Raw genomic sequence first — 6,169 nt, forward strand, 5'->3', positions numbered from 1 at the left:
CCACACACAAGCAAACACACACTAGTTCACTAGTTGCCATTTCATGCACCATAAGCATGCTTATATAGTGTACATGGTTAGGGTGAAACCCTAATAACCCATGAACTTTCCTTTTCCAAGGATCCATGGGTTAAAAGGCTCCATGGATCATCCATGGACTTCCATCCAAGCCTAGCCCATTAACAAATGAGTGTTAGCCCACACCATATAAAACCAATAGCCCATAATCTAATTAGTCCTCCTTTTAATCTCTAAATTAATTCATCATTAATTTAAGACTAAGACTAATTAAATAACATAACCTCATATTAATATATTATAACTTATAATATATTAATAAACATATGTGTATAGCTCTCATAAAATTATCCATGAATTGTTCGGGTGAAATGCAACCCAAATGGACCATGCCGGGTCGGGTCAAGTATATACCAAATAAGTTATGGACTTAGACACCTTATCCAACAGACTCCCACTTGGATAAGTCTAATAACTCTATTTACCTATATAACTTCAGGAACCAACCAGCAATCGTAGCTCTCGAAAACTCTGTTGAACTATGAAGCGCCATTTTAAGACAAGTGATCATTTAATCCTCTGTTCTCATGATATCAGCCGGACAAACACATGGAACTATGTCTTGCTTATTGTCTGGCAGTTGTTTCTCGATTTCCGATTTATTTGACAAAGAACTTTACTGAACACATCAATTTAGTTCTGACCGGGCCCGGTACTTGGGTCAACACAAAATCATCGAGGGGCCCAGATATCGCTTCTATTTCTAGAAGGAACAGATAAACTTCAACTCATATGCTTGTTCTACTACTTGTTGAATTGTACACAAAGGCACGTTTTATAACATCAAGTTACTGATGCGTTTACGTGCAATCAATGCACAACCAACTCATAGGTAACAACTCATATCTCTAGGTTTGAAGACTTATATGATATTATCGTCTCACGATCACTCGAGATAAATTCCATGAAGTGATACAAGTGAGCGTGGGTTTATACCAATACTCATAGCTTATGAGTACTCATGAATGTTGCAGAAACCATTGCCATGTCTAAACACCTTTAGCCATCTACAAACCCAATTCATGACAATCTTGATTCATACCTACTTCCGACGTATGACCGATTGTGGAGGTTTGAATAAATTAATTATTCTGGAAGTCAAAACATGCAAAACTGAAACAATAGTAAATAACTGACAATGATAGTAACACTTTACTCATAAATAAATCACAAATTTTATTCATCATCAAACGTCGATTACATTTTACAAGTTTCAGGAAAACTATCTAATCTGTAAAACTAATATCGTCCCTCAGCCCGATGCGCCTCGCATGCTGAAAATGCTTAACCCTCGTCAGTCCCTTCGTAAGGGGATCTGCAGGATTCTCATCCGACGATATCCTCCTTATCACGAGGAGTCCTTCTTCAATCTTGTGTCTTATGAAGTGATATTTTCTGTCAATGTGTCGGGACCTGCCATGATCTCTTGGTTCCTTGGCTAAGGCAACCGCACTATTGTTGTCACAGAAAATCTCCATAGGTTCCTTAATAGCTGGTACAACTCCAAGGTCTCCGATGAAGTTCTTTAGCCATATCGCCTCCTTCGCTACTTCACTCGCTGCTATATACTCTGATTCACAAGTCGAATCAGCCACCGTCTCCTGCTTGGAACTCTTCCAAGAAATTGCCCCTCCATTTAAGGTAAAGACCCAGCCCGACTGAGAGCGGAAGTTATCCCTATCAGTCTGAAAACCAACATCACTATACCCTAATACTCTCAAGTCATCACTCCCACCAAGGGTAAGGATCCAATCCTTAGTCCTCCGCAGATACTTGAGAATGTTCTTTACCGTGGTCCAATGAGCCTTGCCAGGGTTCCCCTGATACCTACTGACCATGCTCAAAGCAAATGCCACATCAGGGCGGGTACAAGTCATAGCATACATGATCGAGCCAACAACGGAAGCATACGGTAATTGGCTCATCTCAGCTATCTCTGCCTCTATACTCGGACTCTGAGTCTTACTTAGTTTGGCATTGCTTTGGATCGGTAAATCTCCTTTCTTGGAATTCTGCATCTTGAACCTTTTCAACACCTTATCCAAGTAGGTACTCTGACTAAGTCCAATTAATCTTTTACTCCTTTCTCTTAATATCCTTATCCCTAGGATATAGGTAGCCTCCCCTAGGTCCTTCATAGCAAAGCACTTCCCAAGCCAGGACTTAACCTCCTGCAAGGTTGGGATGTCATTTCCTATAAGTAGTATGTCATCCACATACAGTACCAAGAAGCTGACTATACTCCCACTAGCTCTGATATACACGCAAGACTCATCTTCACTTCTCGAGAAGCCAAACTCTTTGACCTTCTCATCGAAACAAAGATTCCAGCTACGAGATTCTTGTTTTAATCCATAAATGGATTTCTCAAGCTTGCATACTCTATTAGGGTACTCTGCACTGACAAAACCCTCTGGCTGATTCATGTACACATCCTCAGCCAACTTTCCATTAAGGAAAGCGGTTTTGACATCCATTTGCCATATTTCATAATCATGAAATGTTGCAATGGCTAGCATAACCCTAATAGACTTAATCTTTGCTACCGGCGAGAAGGTTTCATCATAATCAATACCCTGAGTCTGAGTAAAACCCTTCGCAACCAGTCGAGCCTTATAAGTATGCACCTTTCCTTCCATGTCGGTCTTCTTCTTGAAGATCCATTTGCACCTGACTGTTTTACGGCCTGGTACATTGTCAACCAAGTTCCAAACTTGGTTGTCATACATGGACTGTATCTCGCTGTCCATAGCCTCCTTCCATTTAGCAGACTCCGGGCCTACCATGGCTTCCTTAACACTGCTAGGTTCATCCAAATTTACCAGTGTACTATCGCTGATAAACGTATCACCTTCCGTAGTAATATGAAAGCCATAATAAAACGAAGGTGTGTTCCTAACCCGCGTGGAACGCCTCGGAGGTACAGACATGTCAGCTTGCTCAACAGGAGTTTCCTCCTCAGGTTGATTGCTAGTGTCTGAGGTTCCTTCACCAATTGCTTCTTGAATTTCTTCAAGATCAATTTGCCTCCCACAGTCTCCTTGGCTTATAAATTCTCTCTCACGAAAGACCCCTCTTCTTGCTACAAAGACCACATTCTCACTGGGTCTATAGAAGAGGTAACCGAAGGATTTATGTAGGTAGCCGATGAAAATACACCTTTCACTTTGGGGTTCGAGCTTATCATGAGTCTCACGCCTCACGAAAGCCTCGCAACCCCAAATCTTGATGTGGTTCAAATTGGGAACCTTCCCAGTCCACATCTCATGAGGTGTTTTGGTAACCTTCTTTGTAGGGACTAGATTAAGGATATGGGTGGCAGTCTCTAAGGCATACCCCCAAAAAGAGATTGGTAGCGAAACTCGACTCATCATAGAGGGAACCATGTCCAACAGGGTTCGATTACGCCTCTCAGCTACACCATTCAGCTGTGGTGTCCTGGGAGGATTCAATTGTGAGACAATCTCACACTCCTTAAGATAGTCAAGGAACTCGGTACTAAGATACTCACCACCTCGATCGGATTGAAGCATCTTTATGTTCCTGCCCAATTGATTTTCTACTTCCTGTTTGAATTCCTTAAACCTTTCAAAGGTTTCTGACTTATGTTTGATTAAGTAGACATACCCATATCTACTAAAATCATCAATAAAAGTCACATAATACCGATTAGCATCCCTTGTGGCGGTTTTGAATGGCCCACATACATCAGTATGTATTAGGTCCAACAAACCCTCACCCCTTTCACAAGTTCCAGTGAAGGGTGATTTTGTCATCTTTCCAAGTAGACAAGATTCACAACTATCATCCGATTTAAGGTCGAATGATTCCAGAACTCCACTCTTTTGGAGTTGGCCTATGCGTTTCTTGTTTACATGTCCAAGACGACAATGCCACAATGATGCTTTATCTAGGCTAGTAGAAGAATCAATATACAACACATTATTTCCTAAGTTGTCTACAATCGACACAGTTTCATACACACCATCACAAGGTAACGCTTTTAAAATAAAACACATTTTTAAAGAAAGCATTAATACCACCACATTCATTATCAAACGAAAAGGTAAAACCTTGTTTGTACAAAGCATAAAAAGAAATAATATTTCTCGCCATTTCAGACGAGTACACACATTTATTCAAATCTAATTTTAACCCATTATTAAGCAACAAAGTATAAACTCCAATCTTGGAAACAGGTGAAGCCTTCCTATTCCCCATGATCAAGTTTATCTTCCCGTGCTCCACATCCTAACTTCTTCTTAGGCCCTACAAATCAGAACATATGTGAATACCGCATCCTGTATCAAGCACCCAAGAGTTAGAATATGATGAGTAATTAGACAATATAGTGTAAATACCAGCATGGGTGGGTTTCACTTTCCCATCCTTTAGATCCTGCAAGTACTTAGGGCAGTTTCGCTTCCAGTGTGCCTTTTCATGGCAATAGAAGCATTTAACATCCTTGGGAATGGCAGAAGGAGTGACAGAACCGCTCTTGGTCTTCGATGAGGAGCCTTCAAGAGACTTTCCCTTGGTACCCTTCGAAGGATGCTTCCTCTTTTTCCCTTTGCCTTGCCCGATAGCCAAAACAGGGGTAGATGTTGGAGTAGGAGTAGTAGAGGTAACAACCGCCTTGCCCTTAAGACCGGTTTCAGCGGTCTTCAAGAGTCCTTGAAGCTTGCTGAGGGTAACTTCCTCCTTGTTCATATGATATGTCATACGAAAATGGTCATAACAAGAAGGTAAGGAGTGCAAAATGATGTCAATTGCCAACTCCTCAGGGATGTTCACATTCAGCTTCAGCAAACGGTCCACATACCTTTGCATCTTTTGCATGTGAGCCGTGACGGAATCACCATCCTTCATGCGGGTAGTTATTATGGAGGAGATTATTTCATACCGCTCCTGACGAGCACTCTGATGGTACCTTTCCATCAGGTCTTGGTGCATCTCAAAAGGGTAGAAATCTTCATATGACTTTTGGAGCTCGGCTGTCATCGTGGCTATCATGATACATGCCACCTTAGTAGCATCTCTCTCATGTGTCCTGAATTCAGCGATCTCCTCGGGAGTAGCAGTAGACTCATCAAGCTCTTTTAACTCCTTATCGAGGACATATTCCTTGTCCTCATAATGAGTAACCATCCTGATGTTCCTAATCCAATCCATGAAGTTGGAACCATCAAAGATGACCCTCCCACAAAGATTCATGAGAGAGAAAGAACCAGTTGGGTTAGAGCCCGAAGCATTAGTGTTGGAAGACATCTGAAAGAAGAAGTCAAGTTTAGATTAGATATATAGAATCCTTAATAAGACACCCAAATGTAATATTAAGGCTAGGACCCAATCACAATATATTATACTTAGAAGAGGGATGCCGTAATCTAAGTAATAATATATTTGAAAGGTAGGTGAATGACGATTCACCAATTTCCACCATGAAAAAAAAATGAATTATTAGGTTTTAATTGGATTTGAAATTCCTAGATTCTTTTGAGATTCATTGAACTTTTCAATGGCATGTTTCAATCTCGATTGTGCCCTTCAAGTTTTGTGACTGGGATGCCGAGGATCACAAAACAAGGTGTGAATAACCATGCTAATTCACTTGGTACCCTTAATATTATCACCTAATCAATGTGCTGGTTAACCACACACGCTCCATTGATCCATGACAAACATTAAGTCACCCTTCGTGATCCTTACTAGTCCAAGTTAGTGTGCCGGTTAACCACACACGCTCCACCAACGACTTGGTAAGGTACAAAGTGTGAATTCCATGGACTAGCACCATGTTCACATTTTTCCTAAAATAACTAAGATTGGGAATTAAAAGGTTTAGTTACTTTATAATAATCATTATACTTTTAATGAGGATTTAAAGTCATTGTCCTACCCATTCGGCTAACGACCCTCCACCAGTCAAGCAAGCGGTGGGTGAGAGTGGACACCCATTAAGTCGCCATTTTATAGACAACAACCTTATACCCACCTTATAGACTGGCTTCGTGAATGAGGCCTACTAACGGTAGAACGACTTATTATTATACATATATATAATAATTAACCATTAATGTTATAAATAGTA

The sequence above is a fragment of the Lactuca serriola genome, chromosome 2 (genome assembly GCF_051521515.1).
Source record: "Lactuca serriola cultivar US96UC23 chromosome 2, Lser_US96UC23_V15, whole genome shotgun sequence".
NCBI classification, from domain to species: Eukaryota; Viridiplantae; Streptophyta; class Magnoliopsida; order Asterales; family Asteraceae; genus Lactuca; species Lactuca serriola.